Below are 20831 nucleotides of genomic sequence, written 5' to 3' on the forward strand. Positions count from 1 at the left end.
CTAAGTCATGTCTGACTCTTTGTGACCTCATGGACTGTAGCCCTCCAGGCTCCTCTGTCTATGGGATTTCCCAGGTAAGAATACTGAACCAGATTGCCATTTCCTTCTCCAGGGGATCTTCCCTACCCAGGGGTTGAACCCATGTCTCTGCATTGGCAGGTAAATTCTTTACCACTGAGCTACCAGGGAAGTCCATATAGTGTATGTACTTTTATATATTATATACTATATATTTAAAAGTATCCACGTATCTGAATAATACAAACATGTATACTTATATAGTTACATAATATACATTCTGTCTTTTCATACTTCTCTCTGTTTATCCAAAAGCACAGTTACTTTTTCTTTTTTTCCTGTTTACAGCAGTATTACTTACTGTATCTTATGAGAAGTTACATCCAATAGTCCAAAAGGTAAAAATTAAGCAGACAAAGTTACCCTTCAAAGATTTAGAAAGGCATCAGGTTAGAGGCCAACCTACAGTTCCTCTATAGGTCCAACCTGGTCATTTCCCCCCTCCATTATGGGAATAAATCATGAGCTGTTTCTTTGGTTGAGCCTCAGATGAGGTACAGAGACGCTCGTTACAAGCACTCAGCCATCAGGTTGCACTCTCTTCCTCTGGCAAGTGCCAGGTGTCTGTGGCGGACTGGAGTCACCAGCTGCTCTCTTGTGGCCCTCCTCCTTCTTCAGTCAGTTCAGTTGGAAGCCGGTTGAGAGTTGTTTGTTGCCAAACCTGTTTATGCCAGTTGTACTTTTTCCATTGAGGACATGTAGCTAAATATTATGTAAACAGATGATATATGAGTGTGAAAAGGAAAAGTGTTTTTATGAAAACTATACTGTTGTCTTGGAAAGACTTGTCAATGATGAATTTGCTTAAAAAAACAAAAATTGTGGCCAAATTAAGTATAAACAAGATAATTTTAAAAGATTAGGGGGAAATTCATAGAAATCTAGGCAGCTTCCCCAGTCAGATTGCTTTTCAGCTGTTTGGAGTTTTTTTCCTCCTTTAAAGACATTAAATTTGAAAATCATAGCAGATTTCTGGTTTATCCAGAAAAGACAATTGGGAATTCCAAACAGTCGGACCCATCATCAAATACAAGGCGTTGCTCCTGTACCAAATTTGTAAATGAGTGTATGCTCATATATTTAAATATCTATGAATAAATGTCTCTATATATATATAAATAATGAGAGTATCATTTTTATAATTCCATGCTTTAACCAGTTTTTTTTTAAGATTGTCAACCCAATCCAAGCTACTATATGTGTACCCAGTCCAAGCTACTATATGTCAACCCAATCCAAGCTACTATATACTATACATGTCAGTCCAAGCTACTATATGTGCTGGATTAGAGAACATTTTTTTTAGCTACTGCATGTTGTGTAAAATATACATGCTTACTGAGCATGTCAAGATGCTTATACTATGTGATTTACAAGACAGCTGAGCCAGGCTGAGGAGAGAGCAGACACACACCTCCTTTAGTGTTCTCATCCAAGGACACATGCTAATTGAGGAGAATTGTGGGCTGAACCCTTTGCGCCTGCTCTGAAACACATTCGCTTTCTCTCTCCCACCCTCTCTTCCCCTCTTTCTCTCCTGTCTCCCACCTTCTCTTCTTCTTTCTACCTCTCTCTCCTCTCTCCCTTCACAAATGTAGTTTAGGTCAAAGAACTCCAAAAGAAGGAAGGGAGAAAATATTTGGAGTTGAACAACAACATATTTCAAGCCACTTGTTCCAAGAAAAATAAGCTCTTTGACTTACAAAAGTTTGAATATATGTTTATTTATGTGAACCGAACAGAAAGAGAGAAGAAGGAGAATTCCTTTAAATAAAGAACTTTCATTTAATAAGTGTGGCTTACATTAGATGGTTTAGGAATACACCTGTTTCTCAGGAAGTGAGAGCAGGATATAGCAAAACTTACTTGAAGTCTCCTAAAATTCAGTGTTTCAAGTCATATTCTACCTTCTTTGGTCTCAAAACGGTGTGGAAAGACCTCCCTCTATTTCTGTGCTGTGCCTAGACTCTGTATCAGAGCACAAACAACTGCAGAAAAAACGTGAGGATGCCTGTGGATTCAGACATGTTAACAGAAGTATTGGAGGACCTCAGGAAGAATAATATTTTACAGTGAGATGGTTGTCATCTTGAACAATAAAAGCCATATGATTGTGCTCTAGTTTATGCTGATGTAGAAGGCTTAAAATCATAAAGCAGGTGTGATGATTGGGTTCCTGTTCACCCAGAGAATGCGGCTGGCAAAGATAAGTACACCAGAACATGCACTTCATGGGAAAGCATGAATCCATCCAGCTCCAACAAATAAGAGGCTGTCTTTCCTTTCAGTACTCACTCTCAGGGGTTTGATGTTGATAGATTCTGAAGTATCTTATTCTAGAGCATAAACCAGGTGCGCTCAAGGTAATGAACAACTGATAGCTGCCAGGTTAACTAGAAAAGAAATGTTTCTCTCTGTGGTTCTGGACAATAATGCAATTTCATGGCATTTCACCTGAGTGGACTTTTAAGATGGATGGATTTGTCTTTTGCTGCTCGGGGCCTAGGTCCAAATTTGGAGCAGATGGCAGAAAAGATGGATGGCCCCAGAGATTTCCAGGTAAAATTGGTTGGATTTCCTCAATCCTCATTAATTCCTGCTTGATGATCATCCATCTCCATCTCTCCAACCCTGCATAATGGGTCCTGGTTTCTGAGGATTTTCTGAGTCTAGAATAGCCAAAATGTGCTGACTAAACTCTGAACAGATTGAGAGAACTCCTCACTGATGTCACAGGCTTTTGGGAAAAAAAGGACTGTCTCTACCTGAAATCTTGTTTTCCTTCTTTGAGTCGGGGTAGATTTTCTTTCCTTGTAATAAGAAGACAAAACTGAGCAGGATGTGAACGCTAAAGCTCAGGGAGTGAATTTAAGAGGCAAATTGCTTCCACTGTTGTTCAGGTAAACCATAACAAAAGAGAGACTTTGGGATTCTTAGATTAAGTCTGGTGAGAGACTCGAAGCCATCCATGACTAAGCAAGACTGACAGTTAAAGGATGCCCCAGGGATGAGATAAGGCTTAAGAAGCAGTGGATGATTGTGAAAAACCCCAGAAGTGTTCTTGGCCACTGAGGTCAAAAGGAGACCCTCAAGATCCATGGAAGGAGGGACTCAGAGGAGGTACTAGAGGCAGCCATGCTTTGTGGGTTTAATTTAAAAACATCTGTGTGAGGTCCTTGATCAATGGCCTGATATTCTCGTTCACTTCCATGTTAAGGTAGGCTTATTGACATAATTGCTTTTGTTCATACTGGAAACTCTTCTGCTGACCAGTTTATATTATTATTATTTTTTTATTGTGGTTGTATTTAGCCCCCATTCAGAGCCAGATGCTTTTGATTTACAAATGGCATATATTGTCAGAGACTGCTAACTAAGCAGACAAAAGATTCCACTTGAGAATTTCTGTGTGATTGACAGAGTGAGCATTAGCCCTTTGGTTGCACATGCATAGGTACCCCCCCACCCCCCCATGTTGGAGGACTAAAATATACCAGCATACTAAAAACTAGCAAATCGCAGGTGCTTAAGACCCTGGAAGAAAGTGCCTGGGAGGTGCACACTGAGTTTTAAGAAAAGCTAAACAAGTGTGGCATTTTCAATAGGCCTTTCCTTCACCTGAGCAAAATGACAATATTTTACTAGTCAACCAAGAGATAAATCAAGATTTGAAGTAACATCTCACCTTTCACACAAAGCCTAACCTCAGTAGTTATTAAAAATAAATGGGATTTAAACAGATGCATTTTATTTCCAATTTCACGGTCTTGTATTTTACACTGTGGTTTTAGATCTGTTTGTGAAGACTGGGGTAAAAACAGCCTGAGAGACAGCTGGGAGAGGAACAGGCTTTCAAGTCCAAGACAAAGGCCAGGCTCTGGGTTCAGCTGTTACCAGCTCACCAAGTGATCTCAGCCCAATTTTTACACCTTCAACAGTGAAACAATAATGCTTAATACTGTCTTTTTACGGGATGCAATGATATCTGTGATTGGCCCTGTTGATGACTTTGGACTGAGATTTGAGAGTAGAATCCCCGTGTCTTCCTCAGGGACCATGTATGGAGGGTAGGGCTCCAGGGCCAGGAAGGCCATTGGCTTTAATCTCTCCCTAGTCTCCACGGCAACTGTAGTGTCGCTGCCTGGGGGCATTCTGATTGAAGAGTCAAGGAGAGGTGCGCGCCATGTCTCCACATCTCCTGGGTGACCCCCTTTCTTTGTCATCTTCTCCCAGAGCACTGTGCTGACAACGTGGAGGAATTCTCCATGGCCACCTTCTTTCTTGCTGTTGTTTGTTTCACCAATAATTGGGACTTTCAAGTGAATGGGCTTCCATGGTAGCTCAGACAGTAAAGAATCTGCCTGAAATGCAGGAGACCCAGGTTCGATCCCTGGGTCAGGAAAATCCTCTGGAGAAAGAAATGGCAACCCACTCCAGTATTCTTGCCTGGAGAATCCCATGGACAGAGGAGTCTGGCAGGCTACAGTCCATGGGGTCGCAAAGAGTTGGACACGACTGAGCTTTTCCTTTCTAGGTGAATAGTAATTCTCCACTGACGATTTTTCTCACATCCATCACTTTATTTTCTAGGTAACGTTTACTAAGTTCTTACAGGTGCAGGCACTGTGCTGACACTTCACCGTGTTATCATTTTGTTAACAGGAGAAAGCTGTGGATAAGAGCGGCTAAGAGAGCACCCCGACAGCTGCTCTATGGGCTCCGCCTCCCACCCAGGGGCTGCAGACCCCGCCTCCCCATGCCTTCTCCTGCCTCCCTTCCCGGTGCAGTTGGCCTCCAACTGTTCTCTCTCCACCTGGCTCCCTCCTTCGGCCATCACCAGATGTACCTGCCCATACTTCAGACAGTATTTCCTCTTCAAAAACTACCACTTGTCTTCTCACGCAGCAGCCCTCCCAAAGCTGACCTCGTATGTTGTCTCTCCTGCTCTTCCCAAACCTGTTCTCAGCTGCAGCCGATGTGTTCTGTTTCCTAGTTCCCAAAGACTCTTGTGCTTCTGCACAGGATCCTTCCTCCACAGGAAGCAGCCTTCCCACATCTCTGTCTCCCATCCTTCAGGGCCGAGCACACACTGGCAGCCTGTGCTGCCTCCTGAGACTGACCCAAAGCACCATTTATCAGCCAGAGTGTTGGCCAGGCTGCTGATCTGTAGCTATGACCTGGATCAGTGTTGTAAGTTAATTACTGTGAAACGCTCCAAACACAGCTCCATACCTTTTTCCTTATAGTCGATTCATTATAGGAGACTTAGTCCAGGGACTGTTAAGGAGTACAGCAAAGTGAAAAACTGAAAGTGATAGTTGCTCAGTCGTGTCTGACTCTTTGTGACCCCATGGACTGCAGCCCACCAGGCTCCTCTGTCCATGGGATTTCCCAGGCAAGAATACTGGAGTGGGTTGCCATTTCCTTCTCTAGGGGATTTTCCTGACCCAGGGATCAAACCCAGGTCTCCTGCATTGCAGGCGGATTCTTTACCATCTGAGCCACCAGGGAAGCCCATTAAGGAGTATACCTTCCCCCAACGCAGAGTTGGTTAGAGAGGGAAAGGTTACCACTTTCTCCCTGAGGCTCCCTCCACAAGTGTTTTCCATAGGTTGGTCCCTTAAAGGAAAAAGTCATAGACTCAAAATCACCACAACTGCAAATGAGGAGTTTATCTGTCAAGTTTGGCTAAAAACCAGCTGATGAAGATTATTTAATGGAGGCTTTTATCCTGAGAAGCAACTCTTCTATTTAGTCCACTATTAATGTGGTTGGTTTTTAACTTGGCCCTCAGTGGCTGTGAGTTTTTCTGCTTGTGACAGCAGCACTTTTCTCTTATACACAGAAAAGTCGAACTGAAACGCGCTGTGAGCTTTAGAGCACTTTAGAGGAAGTGGCCTATCGCGTAACGCTCATGGAAGCATGAATTTGTGAGCATTTACAGAACGCTTTGCACCAGGAATCCTGAAGTGAACAGAATACTGTTGCAGATTTGAGGAATCAGAGTAGAATCATGTTTCAGTGTCTGCTGCATTTTGAAGAATTCCCTTCTGACCCCGCCCCTGCAGGGTGAAAAGCCTTGCTCTTCCTATACAAAGAAAAATAGTTGTTTACACCCCAGACCACTAACATGTTTTTGTGGTGATGTTCTGAATGCATTGAGTGTTTGTTGTGGCCCAACTAAGACAACTTTATAGTTCAATGAAAAGTGACTTATTCCTTCTTCTAAACAAAACATTTAGTTCTCTCTCTGACTCTTTGACTCCAAACAAGTCTGCCTGGCCCCATCCCTTGCCCCCTACTCCCATCACACTCCCTCTTGTAGATGTCATAGACATTTCTGTGACCATGATCCCGTCTGTTCCTAGTAATTAAGGGCTCTCTGAGTAATGTGAAAGTAGGTTACTGTTAATCTGGTTTCTTGCAAAAACTGTGCATGTGGGAGGGTAGCTTTTCACCTAGAAGACTAAACCACAGAGAGAGTCCGGGAAGTAAGGAAGGAATGGGCCAGGTGACTTGCTTTTCTTTGCTTCTACAGGACTCCATGGAGCCCAGATTGACCCTCAGGGAAGCAGAACTGGGTTCACAACTCTATGCTGTATGTTTTTACAGCTCATGACCTTGGCAGAAAGAGTTAGCTTTTCTGAATCTCAGTTCCCATTTATGAAATAAGGATGATAAGGCCTGGATGCAAGGTTAATGAAAGGATTGCAAATACTGGATAGAAAGTGCCTAGCACAGGCATGCGATAATTGATAGTAGTTTTTGATGTTGTTTTGCTGGTCTTGTCATCATTATCATTACCACTGCTTCTATAAGTAGCTGGGTGTATGGGAAGAACAAAGGGGAATTTGACGGCTGATGCCACCAATGCCTATAGCACACACATTTAATCTTCAAAACTACCTGCCTTCCCTACCACAGCAGCTAAGATTGCTCCAAAAACAAAGTAAACATAAAAATCCCAGCCACATAGGGATGAAAACAAAGAACGAGGTGTTTCCTTACTCTAGCAGCGGATCCCTTAGCTGAGTGGGTTCCTTCTTCCTTCCTTGTCTGCTTTCTTCTATCTACAAACAAATGTTGACTGACACCTGCAGAGCACATGCCTGGCTCAGGGCTGAGCGCAGAGGCCAGTGTTGAATCAGATGTGGTTTCAGTCCTCAAGGATCCTACCTGCTACCAGGAAGGGGGAAATGCCCATAAACATCTTGAAAGTTAGGAAGAAAATGGTAGGATCGTAAGAGAGATACCACTAATGCATGCTAAGTCACTTCGGGGCCCAACTCCTTCCGACCCTATGGATGGCAGCCCACCAAGCTCCTCTGTCCATGGGATTTTCCAGGCAAGAATACTGGAGTGGATTGCCATGCCCTCCTCCAGGGGAATTTCCTGACACAGGGATCAAACCCACATCTTCTATGTCTCCCACGTTGGCAGGTGGGTTCTTCACCACAAGCACACCTGGGAAGCCCACTAAAGGGCTATGGAATTTAGGAGGAGAGCAGTTTTGGCTGGAGTTGGAACACGCAGGTTTTATGAAAGAGGCTGCCTAGCATAGTCATTCAGAGTGTAGATTCTGTACTTGGACCACCAGCTTTGAACTCTGGCCTTTTGCTGCTTGGTTGTGGCTCCTTGGGCCAGGAGCCAGGTCATGTCTCTGTGCCTCTACTTCCTCATCTTTAAAATGGGGATAATGATAGTACCTACCTCTCAGAGGTGTTGCGCGAGGATGAAGTGAGACATGCAATGCTCAGTACTGTGCCTGGCACACAGTGAATGCTCTGTCAGTGTTTGTTAAATAAATTTGCTGAAGGACAGGTATAGATTCACCCTTCAAGCGAAGGTGGGTAATGTTTTTCCACACATGGAGGGTTGCATGAGCCAGTGTGGAGTCCACACTGAGACAGAGGGTCGGGGAAGATGGGAGAGGCGGGGAAGGCAGCTTGGGAAGTGACTTGGGCCAGGCAGGGGAGTCTTGAATCTCAGGCCAGGAACCTTGGACTTTACGAAAATGTGAAATGTACTCAGTCTTCTAGAATTGCATGTGTGTAAAGCCAGAATCTGAACCTGTCTGAGGGAAGGTCTCCACATCTCAGTTCCAGTGAACATGGCAATGAACCTGATGCCAGCAGGCATGAAATTGAAACCTGGATTATCAGGGCTCAACACATAGGCTTGAATTGACACCTCAGCTAAGATGTGCAGCGGAGCCCCAGCAGGAAGCTAAATTTGGGGACAAAGAGATGGGAGGTGCAGAGGCATGGATGGGGGGACAGGACATGTCACACATTGCCCCCATCTACTGCTTCCTTTTCAGGTTACAGATTTTTCTTTCTTTAGGGTTTAGCCAGCTGTTTTGTTGTTGTCTTCATTTGTTCTTTTATTTCTTTTAAGCCTCAGGATGTATGCAGTCATCTTTGCTTTCTGTGCTAGGGTGGCGGGGAGGTGGAGATGATCAAAACCCATCACAGCGGACTTTGTTTTCAGACATCTGTGGGTGTTACACTTTGTGCGGGTGTGGAAGCTATCGCAGTCTGCCCGCTCCTCTCCGCACTCACAGCTGCATCAGTAAGACTTCAGAAAGGGCTGTGGAAAGTCGTAGGGCCCCCAAGAGGATGCCTGTCATCTTGGGATTTGTTTTTAAGTGAAAAATTGGAGGGTTGAAATGCCTTAGGTTTGATTTCCTTTCAACTTCAGCTGTGTAAAGGCTGCATTCAATTTTTAAGAAATCAGCCAAGTCACCAGAGGATAAAACAGTCAGTCCTCGTGTCCTCGGGTTCCCCAGCCACTGATTCCAGTCTGAGGATGCAGAACCGTGCATGGGAGGACCAATTTATTAAGTGTTACAGGGATGTGCAAGCAGTTCCTAAGACTACATGCAAGTCATTTAAAATTATTTTTGGAACAGAGTAGCACACGATACATCTCTATACGTACCAAATCAAGATCAATTACCATAGTCTGTCTGTAACATGGGAACAATCAAATGATGGAGTGCGACTATAAAATCATTTGTGGCTCTGAAACCCGCTATGCATCTTCCCACAGTGACTAAGAGTGGAATAGCACCTATTTAACAGTTGGAAGAGAGATCTTCTGGCTCAGGCTGCATTCTGCCTGTAGCCCAGGGCCACCTGAGGAGACTGAGAGTGATCTCCAGGGTGCTGCCTGGGGCCCTGGCTCAAAGGTTCCCTTCCAAGCTAGGAAGGTAGACTCAGAGGGCACATTCTAGAATGACTGGGAGTGTTTGTTGATGTGGGCTTTAAAGGCATTTTTTCTACCCTGCGTCAATGGCTCTTTATCAGATCATTGCATTCTGGTCTTAGAAACCACTACTTATCCATCACATCCTTGCACAAGAGTGACATCTGCCCCTAGCTGTCTGACAGCCAAGTCACATCAACTTCAGTGGGAGCAACGCATGTCCAGAGGCAGAATTTGAGTCTTTAAAACTTAGGCCTAAATGGCCAAACTAATACATTATGTCAGAAACGGTGAGGTCCTATAAACATTCAGGCCCCTACCTTGAACCCAAGGTCATCCTTATGTGGTGCTCCAAAGTTAGAAAACAATAAAGGCAAGAGACGCTCGCTCAGGATCCATGAAGAGATAATGGCTGCCTTGTTCTTGACCGAGTGTTTTGTGCTGGTGTCAGCAGAGCAGGCTGCCTGTTGCTCTTAGCACTTGAAAGGCTGCCTGTTGCTTTTAGCACTTGAAGTTTGGACTGGTTTCATTTACCCTCTCAGCCCGCTTAGAAGGAACGTTCTGAAAGTCCCCTGAGTCCTCACCTGCTGTCAGGATGCCAAGGTATCCCCGGGGGAAGCTCTACAGTGGGGCCCAGGGCCCCCGGGCGAGGGTGGGTGGCTCTGTGGCCCTTAGGAGGAAGCAGTGGCCCCCCCACCCAGCAGCCCTACTGCTCTGCTCTGCAGGGCCCTTTGGCAGCTGAGTCTAAGAAGAAATAGTATATAACACTTCTCTCCGATCATCATTTTGGCTGAGCTGAAGGTAGATCAGATTTCACCCTTAAATAACTGTCTTCTGTCTGTGTAAACAGTCCCAGCCATTACTCTTCACCTTCAAACCTCAGCCCATGGACCTGGATTGGTTCTTCTTCAGACCTTAACTCTGGGGGCCACTCTTCTCTGCCTTCTGAAGCCTCCATTGCCTCTATCTGAGCGTGCAGCCTAATCTCCAAGTCTTAAAACACCATGCTTGGAGCACATACAGTCAAGTGGGGGAGGTGTGTGAGAAATCCATTTACTTCTCCCCACTGTGACCTCAATCCATTTTAACATCCCACTTGCATCCAAAAAGAAATACCGAAATATTAAAGCATGATGTTTGCGTTCTTTTCAAGGGGAAGAAGAGGTTATGCAGAGGCAGCCTGTGTCCCTGCAGAATATGGGTGAGAACCTGGCAAGGGGTTTGTCTTGTTTAAGAAGCTAATATACTCAGTGGCAGCAAAGCTGCCACCAAGTCAATCCATTCCACGTTGACGGAGAGAAGGGCAGGAGTTTTGCTGCTCTTCCTGGTTACTTTTTGGATATACATTTTCTAAGAAAGTAAGAATGCGACAGCAGCTTGCTTAAAACGTGACCTCTTCAGCTTGCCCAAGAATTTAGAGAAACAAAAGAGAAGGCAGTGGGTAATTGATTCTGTTCTCCAAAGGCCCATTCTGATACTGAGCAGATCCTGGCTTGGTTTCTACCGTACAGGTGTTTAGTCTCTACCAGCAGGAGGGCACAGATGGAGTCTCCCTTTCTGCAGCAATCTTTAAATGTCAAAACCATGAGAAGGAAACCCACTGACACATTGTCACTGTGACTGTGCAGTGTATCCCTAAGAGTCCATGTAGCCATGCCCCAAGCCAATGACACCCAAATCAATGGGACAGGGAGAGATTTTCAAAGAAGGCCCAGAACCCCCTACCATGGAGAGCAGCTTATACACAGGAAGCCACGAGATCTTCCTGAAGTGTTTGCTTGAGGCCTAACCTTTAAACATATTCCTTAGCCACGCATAGGTCTGATTAAGCAATAGGGTAAGAACATGAGAATTCATGTTTCAGTGGTGGAGAGCTTCGGAATCTTGAGTTTGTTACCAAATATAAAATTTAGGAACTCGGTGATTTAATCAAAATGCTTGCTTCTGGTAGCAAATCAATCAAGCCATCATATCCAATTAAGTTTGATCAAGTTTAATCTGGCAGGGATATTTACCAGCCACGATTCCCCCAACTCGGTATATGCTCACTGAATTTATAAAGTGAGGCTTGAGTCACCCTGTAATATGAACGAGGCCACCTTAATTAGCCTGTTTTAAGACTGTGGCTATGGGGCCATCAGAGCCCAGGAAACCAGCGAGTAGCCTGTTAGGAAGATCTCATAAGAGAGATTCCTCCCTTGCCTGGTTTAGAAAATTCAGTCCTTCAGTGAGTGTCTTGCTCAGGCACAAACCTTAACCTAAATATAGAGGGCTAAAAAAGAATCCTTCCATGGTAGGGCTCCCTTAAATTAGCTCAGCTAATCTATTCATCTGTGTGTACTGACTCGTGCCTCAGCATTGGAGGCCAAATCCAAAAAAAGAAAAAGCAAGCCTGTGGCTCAATCCTAGGAAAGATGCAGAGCAATTGAGTCTAATCCTGGACAAAGGAGCCCCTGAATACCACAGCAGGTTCTTGTTAGAAAAGAGATCCACTGACTCCTCCTCATCACCCTTGTTCATTAACTGCACATTTTGGCTTTTCAGGTGCTTTTGCCATAGTCACAATTCTCTGTTTCTTGTGATTCTTCTCAGTTTCCAAACCATCTTACAGTCCAGGTTCAAAACTTAAGATCAGAAGTTCTGGAAAGATGTTAGTCACGGATGCTTTTTGTACTTTCAATATTTCTGCCTTGCTGGGCTTCCCAAAGTATACTCAAAGAAAATTTTTCTTAATAGATAGCCAGGATAACGATGTTCTAGGTCTTTATCTCTTATACCTAGGAAGATATTTTCAAGAAAGAAGATGGCTAAAGAGATCTGAACTCCAATTTCCTTACCTAGAATGGCAAGAGGGAGCATGCCGGGATGCACAAGAGGTCCCCATGGTCTAGAGCCTTGCGTTCTGCATTTTGCTTCCCACTGAGCCAGGGGTCTGCGTGTACCTGCTGAAGGACTGCACGTGTCCTGCTGGAATTCTGGCCATTTTGTTACCTGACTTGTTCCATTTTTCTGTGAAAGTCAGCTAGTGGAAGACACTTGAAGAAGAAAGTCAGGACAAGAGAAGGTGTTTGGAAGAGGTCAAAAGGCGTGTGTCAAAGGGGCCGTGGAATTGTTCCTGAGAAGCTCTCGCTGGTCATAGTGGTTTTTACCACACTGTAGTGTTTGGGTAGCCACTGGGGTCATGGTGTTAGAATTTTGATAATTGGATGGATCTATGCTTTCGGCAGTCTTCGGAGAAATGCATTTTATGCATGTTTCTATTTAAAGAGAACAAACCAATAACTGAAAAAAATGCCATTCCTGTTACCCTCCCTCCCCCACGCACATAGTATTCTGATGTGGTTTATTCCTTAGCCTGACTCATTCAGCTCTTCTCCTGGAAGTTGTCAGTATGTATGCCTGGTTAATGGAGAAAATCAGTGCGATGCCCAGGCACCACGCCATGACTCATTCCTGGCATTTCAGGAGCTTTGTGATGGAAATCATTGTTCCAAGCTACAGTTCTTACCAAGTGGATGAGTATTAATGGAACAAAGCAAGGTCTCTGCTACTCCTGCGTTACTCTCTTGCCACAGATTCAGTGTCTGCTTATGAAGTGGAGGTTCCTCTTCATAACCCACGCATGGTTGAATACCACAATATTGTTTTAATTAGTCTTTTAAAGCACAGTCAAATATTTGGCTTTGGTGAAAGGAGGAAATTCTCTCATATGTTGGAACTGTTTGGTTGAAAGGACATTTTTGTCTACTGAATTCATCTCCTGGGGTTTACACTAGTTTCTGAATTCTTTTTGTAATGACTTGCAGCCAAGTCTCATTCATTCATTATTCTGTCTATCCCTTTGACTCTGTTTACCTATCTATCTGTAATAGGTGTGTGTGCATGCAGCACATATGTGTGTATATATATATTTATACATATTTATTTACATATATATATAGCTTACAGCCTACTGGGAGAGCATGTATAATTGAAATCCTGGATAATCCCAATCTTTTATTTTATGTTCTGCTTGACTCAAACTTTTCCCTCAGATTTTTTGAGTGCCATTCCCCTTTCTTTGTACTATGTAACATGTAGAAGTAGTTAAAAATACAGGAGAGAGGCAGCAGAAAGAAGTGGGGGAAACAAGGAAGAGAGATATTCAAATGCTTATTTTTTTACTGACTCGGGTTTGAATTTTGTGTCTGACAGCTGGTAGGACATTGTGGAAACTCACCGATAAGCCAGTGTCCCATCATTCTGGGAGACAGGGACTGAAGGTCAAATATCTAAAGGTGGCATTTGGTGATTCTTATGTGTCTATAGTCCATTGGACCAGGAATCTTTGGGAGCTGCCAATTGGAAAGCAGATATTTAGAAGATATTTTCAGCCACAGAAGAGAATGAGCAATGTACCTTATAACTCAGCCATTTTATGCTAATCTTGTCTTCTCTAACAATAATAGCTCCCTGCTGCATGCTCTTAAAACACAAGTGCTAATATTATGAGAAATGAATTACATGAGAAACAATTTCATCTTTTCTAGGAGTGCTAAAAATAAAAATGTGCAACCAAGAACATTTCAACTTTCTTCCCTTTCCAGACAATGCAGGGTCCTAGGCAAAGACTGGATTGCAGAGGATGCCTCAAGGTCTGAGCATGAGTTAAGCTTGTAGGAGTGAAGAACTTTAGACAAGGCCGTTCAAAGTGAATGCCTTATTATTACACTTTGTGCTGAGTCTGTAGATGCACAAATCATGTTTGCCATGTCATTCTTTTTTTTTTGTCTTAAAAAAATTTTTTTTTAATATTTATTTTTATTTATTTGGGTGCACTGGGTCTTAGTTGCAACATGTGGAATCTTCTGTCTTTCTTATGGTACTCAAGATGTTGAGTTGTAGCAGGATTTCTAGTTGTGGCCGGATTTCTAGTTGTGGCCTGTGGGATCTAGTTCCCTGACCAGGGGTCAAATTTTCAAAAGTGGCTGATGATGGAAGAGTATTGATGTTATGAGGAAACTGAGGCACAAGAGATTACATCCCTGGACTTAGAACCTAGGACTATGTCCCTGAGGTCCTGTCTGCAGTTGTAAACAACTCTGAACTAAACCATTCCGTGTCACAGGTTTCCACACGGTTATGCTTCCATCTGCTTCCCCTTCCCAGATCCATCCATCTCTCAGAAGGTACAAAGGGAAATACATCTTTCTGTTTGACAACCTTTAGGATTCGATGAGAGGATCTTGTCTGGGACCTGCGGTAGAGGAGACAGGATATGACCTGGAAGATATGGAGGCAGAGGTGATGGGACCCGTGTGTGTGTCCAGAGAAGTTGCAGTGTGTGTGTTCAGAGTCTCGCTGGCGCCACGTTCCGTGTGTGTGTATTGTTCCACGGGCCTTCACCATCATTCATTCCCATGCTGCTTGGTGGGAAATCTCACCAGCATGTCTGACATCATTGTGTATTTCTTTATACAGAAATCTTTTCTTAGGCTTCATGGAGCTATAGAATAAGAACTATGCAAGTGAAAAAGTAACAGTCTTAAAACAACTGCCAGATTTGCTGTCTGAAAAAAAATTACTTCTCAGAAAATAAAACTTAATAAGACAGTGCAAGGCAAATTGGGCCTTAATAACTACCACTCTCTTTTAAATGCATCTGCCGTGGGTGCATCTTGCCAAGGCAGGACAATTTTCAGGTCTGTGGCTGAGAGACTTGGATTGTATTTGTCTTTGGACTGTGAGCAGAGGTGAGGTTTAGGGTTGTAATGTGAGTGTTGAGGCCTTTTTAGTGTATGATTACTTTTTGATAGGGTTATTTTAAGGGCTCAGACAGCAAAGAATCTGCCTGCAATGCAGGAGACCCAGGTTAGATCCCTGGATTGGAAAGATCCCTTGGAGAAAGGCATGGAAACCCACTCTAGTATTCTTGCTGGGAGAATTACATGGACAGAGGAGCCTGGTGAGCTATGTAGTCCATGGGGTCACAAAGAGTTGGACATAACTGAATGACTAACACACTAACTAAATTAAGTTACTTAAATTTAGCCACATTTACTAAATATCCTTTTCTGGAAAATTGAAAAGTGACTTAGTTGAAACAAGATCCAGAAATTTCTGTTCCAACACATTTTTCAGTTCATCATGTTGAAGTTTTAAGAAATTTCAAAGTAGCCAGCATTGTGTGTGTGTGAGAAGTCATTTTAGTCGTGTCTGATTCTTTGTGACCCCATGGACTGTAGCCCGCTGGGCTCCTCTGTCTATAGGATTCTCCAAGCAAGAATACTGGAGTGGGTTGCCATGCCATCCTTCAGGGGATCTTCCCGACCCAGAGATTGAACCTGCAGCTCCTATCACTTCTGCATTGGCAGGAGGATTCGTTACCACTAGCAACACCTGGAAAGCCCACCCAGCATCAGTGAAACCTAATATAGCACTTTATATTTTTACTTTTTTTTTCTTACTTCAAAAACTTATTGCCATGTAGAGTAAAAGAAATCTCATGCTCTTAGTGGCTAAGTAATATTCCATCGTATGTATGTACCACATCTTCTTTATACATTCCTCCATGGATATCTAGGTTGCTTCCTTATCTTGGCTATTGTAAATAGTGCTGCAATGAACATCGAGGGGTATGTATCCTTTCAGACCATGTTTTTCTCAGGAGGTTGCAGGATCATATGGTAGCTCTATTTTTAGTTTTTTTCGGGAGCTTCCATACTGTTCTCCAAATTTACATTCCCACTAACTGTGTAGGAGAGTACCCTTCTCTTCACAACCTCTTATTTACAAAACAGACTTATAGACTGAGAGAATGAACTTATGGTTACCTAGGGGGAAGGATGGAGGGGAGGTATAGTTAGGGAATTTGAGATTGACTTGTACATGGTGCTATATTTAAAATAGATAACCAACAAGAATCTACTGTATAGCACAGGGAACTGTGTTCAATATTATGTAACAACCTACATGGGCTAAGAATTTGAAAAAAATAGACACATGTATATGCATAACTGAATCACTTTGCTGAAGACCTGAAACCGACACAACATTGTTAATCAACTATGCTCCAATATAAAATAAAAAATTAAAAAAAAGAAATCTCAGGCTTTTAATCTCAGTGGACGCTGCCAGCAAGGATTGTTATTGTTAGATAATCATAATGGTATGTTCTGGAGGCTCTTCTCCCCTTACCGACACACCCAACTCACTCACACCCTGCCAGCAGAGCCAGAAAAGAGACTAAAGCAGTGTCTTATTTGCTTTTATAATCCGACTCTTCGATTGCGTTGGAGACATGCTGGGAGACATACTATTAAATTTCTAATGTCCATCCAGGACATGTAGGTGCGTCCGTAAGAAGAACTAAGAAAACAGAGAATGGGTCAGGCCTAGCAGACCTACATCCAGTGAGCCCGAGCGGAGGCTCACGGTGAGAGGGCAAAGGACCGCGGTGCTGGGCTGGGCGGCCGGGTCTAGGGTGCTCAGGGGGCCTGGGTGAGGTGGGTCATTTCACCTCCACCAGCCTCAACTTCCTCACCACCTGCCCAGTCACACTTGTTTTGAGAATCAGATGTGATAATGTTCAGAAAGAGATTTTGCAAACTTTTTTAAAAAGTCCTCAACAGATGTTAGATAGTAATAACCAGAGGTTGAGTAGGTTATTGTGTGTGTGTACTGATCATTATGTGTGGGGGACACTGCTGACTTGAAAAGTTTTTAGGCCCTTTTTGATGAGGCTCCAAGTGAAAAATATTTGGGGAGATCATTTCAGCAGTTTTCTTACATTTAAACAAAGTAGGAAGTGGATATCTCCCCAAAGACAAGTAGTAGAAGTAAGTTGTGACAGGCCATAGATACTGGAAAGATTTATGCTTGATGCAATACCCCACTTTAAGAAGAAATGCGGAAATAAAAATTTAAAAATAAGAATAAAGGATAATAAATAAAGAAGAAATGCAGAGCTCCTGAAGAAAGTTACTATGGTGTACAGCGTTTGGTCATATGACTGACCCTCCTGGGAGTGCAGGGGTGAATACTGTGAACACATCTGAAGTGGGCATTCCATTAAAGGTCTGTGTGTGGTTCAGGAATCCTTAGGTGAAGAAGGATCCCTGTTCTCAGCCCATAATACAGGCTTTCTAATGTTTGAGGTCATGGGGTGTCTGCTGCATGCATGGAAGAGTCTTGAGGTATGAGTTTATAGGGGGAGATGTCTGTAAGGTATCCTTATTCCCAGGACTCAGGGAGCAGCAGAAACACCTGAGGCTTGTTCGGTTCCCTGTCGGTCTCCTGTTTCTAATGTTTCATCACATTTGCTGTCCTCTGTGACCACTCCATCTCCCCAGGCCAGATCTGTACTGGAGAGAATCATAGAAAATATTGGGCTGGCCAAAAAGTTCGTTCGAGTTTGTCCATAAGAGGGTACAGAAAAACCCAAACAAACTTTTTGGCCAACCCAGGAGCATAAGGTGGTTTCCTGGGGGCTGTTGAGCACTGGTACCAGTGGTAACCAGGGAACACACACCCTAAGGCTCAACAAGAGCCCCTCCCAGCACACATCCCCGCCAAAGACTCAGCTTGAAAATCTCTCTGACATTTCCCAACTCCCAGTGACCCTGTTGATTAATATTTACTGGCCATCACTTGTATTTTAAGCATTTACTTTTGTCCCCAGAAGTCTTGAAGACGGAGTTTCTCAGCACATGGTCAATCAGCCATTATGCCCGGCTCCAGATCGGTACTCTGACTGTGGCCGCATTCTTCAAAAGATAAATAGAAAAGATAACGTGATGGAGAATACACATGTGCCAAATTAAAGCATAAAAGGAAATAAACTAAGAGCAAATCCCTACTCTACTAACAGGACAGCCCAGTCCTATTTTTCAGGCATTCAGTGACTTCTGTTTAAGCAATGCTGCCTCATACATTGGAGAAGGCAATGGCACCCCACTCCAGTACTCTTGCCTGGAAAATCCCATGGACGGAGGAGCCTGGTAGTCTGCAGTCCATGGGTCACTAGGAGTCGGGCACGACCAAGCGACTTCAGTTTCTCTTTTCACTTCCATGTATTGGAGAAAGAAATGGCAACCCACTCCAGTGTTCTTGCCTGGAGAATCCCAGGGACGGGGGAGCCTGGTGGGCTGCGTTCTCTGGGGTCGCACAGAGTCGGACAGGAGTGAAGCGACTTAACAGCAGCAGCAGCAGCCTCATACATAGGCCTGGCCCGTTGGAAAGGAAGGAAATGAATGAACAAGGGAAAACGTTTTCAGCATTGCTGGCTACCCGGATTGCCAAGCCTGTGTTCCTGGCACCCAGTATATTGTTTTCTTCTGTGGTCAGCCACCAGGCAGTGCTGTTAGAGGTGGGCTTTGCCTGGGGCAGCTGTGTACCCAAGTGATCACACTGTGCTTGGTTCTGCAGAACACTGAGAGAGAGACATCATCTCTTGGAGCCACAGTTATATCCTTCCTGGGGTACCCCTGATGGGAATGGAACAGCAGGTAGATGGCATCTGATTCTAGGATACTATAGGTTTGCCCTAAAACCTAGGCACCAGTGGCTGTCACGCAGAACAAAGTCCGTGCTAGGACCATGCCAGAGTCAGGGAAACCCCCATTTCTGTCTAGGAAGACCCCAGTGGGTAGTGGTGATGCCTGAGCCCAACACAGTCACATACAAACTTTCCCAGATTCTCTATTGAAAGGGCTCATTCTGTGAGAGGCTGAAGAGTGCCAACAGGAGGCTGAGCATGAGATGGGGAATCCAGAATAACCTCTCCTCTATCAGCTTCATAAACTTCTGTGATTGTTCCACTGAGAATCGCTTCTCAGCTTGATTTATTCCTACATCAGAGGCTGCCGCACATGCAACTCCTCCTCTTCCCAGCAGAGCTCCAAAAACAGTCCTCTGTCTGCACAGTTTTAATCAGAAACTTTAGATGCCTTCCTGCAGACTGCCTGTTTCGTGAAGCGGGAAACACAGGAGTCGTTTTGAATGGATTGTTTAAGTGATCATTTGAGCCCCAGAGAAATAACTTTTTTTTCTTTAACGCAAAAGGTTTTCTCCAGCCACCTGGTTGGAGTCTAAATTGTTCCACACGGGAGAACGGGAGACACGTCTCCAGGTATACCCAGATGTGCACAGCTCTGAGTAAGAGGGGATAGAGGAGATCTTCTCTATGGAAGCCCCAAGGCCACTAGACTCACAGAGAGGGGATTTTTCAAATCCTGTCATTTGAAACTCCAGGCAAATGATTGGCATAGAAAAGAGAGTTTTCCAAAGTCAACCCATCATTGGCTCTGATTTTAATAGAAGATCAGGAGTCAAGAAAAGTTAGAAGTTAGAGATTTTAAAGTCAGACCTGGTTTTAATTTCTATGTGGTTATTCTAAGCAGTCAGAGGAGCTCCCTTCCCCTCAATAACCCCGTCCCAGGCATAAAACCGCTCACCCGGTACAAAAGACAAATTGACTTTTTTTAAAGGTGCCACCTTAAGGGTCATTAATTTCGTAAATTAACTGACATTCCTAGAAAAGCTCCATGGCTTGTGCCAGTAAATATTTACCCAGCTAGTGACATTTCAAATGGCACCCCAAAATCCCTGGTCCACTTCCAAAGGGTGAGCAGTTTACTTTCAGGAAATGGATTACTCACTTGTGGAATCAGACCAACACCCGGGCTGCTTGGTTTCAACATACTTTAAAATCCAAAAGGGAACTTTCCTGCTTCAAACTTTCAAACCTTTTCCAGATGGTCCGAGAGGGGCTGGTCTAGCTGGGGTGCCTGAGCCCCACGATGCTGGCCACAGGCTGCTGGTGGGTTCTGGTGGGAGCTGATGAGAGGCATCCCTGAGTGCCTGGAGAGAGATGCCTCCCATGCCTGCCCCGTATCCATTTGCTGAACACCTACAAGAAATGAGGCAAATATGTGGAAAGGCCAGAGTGTGCTCAGCTGAGATGCGGCCCCCCACCCCCACCCACCCCTCCGCCAATTGCCTCTGCTGGTTTCACTTCTCAGCTGCAGCTGCCCACAGCTGTCTGGGAAATGGATCTGGGCTGGGGAAGCAGCCGCAGGGGGGTGGGGGTGGAATAGGGCATGTTTTTTGAAGCTGGACCTTTCTGCCCTGGCAGCCAAAACAGGCAGTCAGTAGGCTCCTCCTGTGCACTTTTGCAGTGGGGATTAAATGGAGTGCCTCTGAGGGAGACCTGGGGAGACCGCGAGTGGCCTCAGAGAAGGGGAGCCTGGAGGCCGTGGGGTCTAGAAATCATATTATCTCAAGATTATTAGAAGGAACTGGGGGTTTTAAGGCTGAAAAAGAAAATGTAGGGGGATGGCTATCTTGTGAAAGGGGAAGTTGATTTAATTTTTCCCGTATTTTTCCATAATAAAATAGACATGCCATTTTAAAAGTTTCTGTGTGTGCAGTTCGATTACATTAATTATATTTACAGTGTTGTACTACCATCACCACTCTTCATTTCCAGAACCTTTTCATCATCCCAACAGAAACTCTACACACACACAAAAATTTTTTTTATTGTAGTTGATCTACAGTGTTGTGTT

At 44.1% G+C, this 20831-nt stretch overlaps 1 protein-coding gene and 1 long non-coding RNA gene across 5 annotated transcripts in view; both read left to right on the forward strand.

The window, feature by feature from the left end:
- The window catches only part of SAMD4A (sterile alpha motif domain containing 4A), a 227237-nt gene that overhangs the window by 96838 nt on the left and 109568 nt on the right, over positions 1–20831 (forward strand). The gene's annotated exons all lie outside the window — the stretch shown is intronic.
- Positions 3354–17185, forward strand: LOC129621551 (uncharacterized). The gene is made up of 2 exons (XR_008699438.1): positions 3354–4252; positions 4741–17185. It is a non-coding gene; the product is annotated as an uncharacterized LOC129621551 (long non-coding RNA).

This window comes from Bubalus kerabau, chromosome 10 (genome assembly GCF_029407905.1).
Source record: "Bubalus kerabau isolate K-KA32 ecotype Philippines breed swamp buffalo chromosome 10, PCC_UOA_SB_1v2, whole genome shotgun sequence".
Classification (NCBI taxonomy): Eukaryota; Metazoa; Chordata; class Mammalia; order Artiodactyla; family Bovidae; genus Bubalus; species Bubalus kerabau.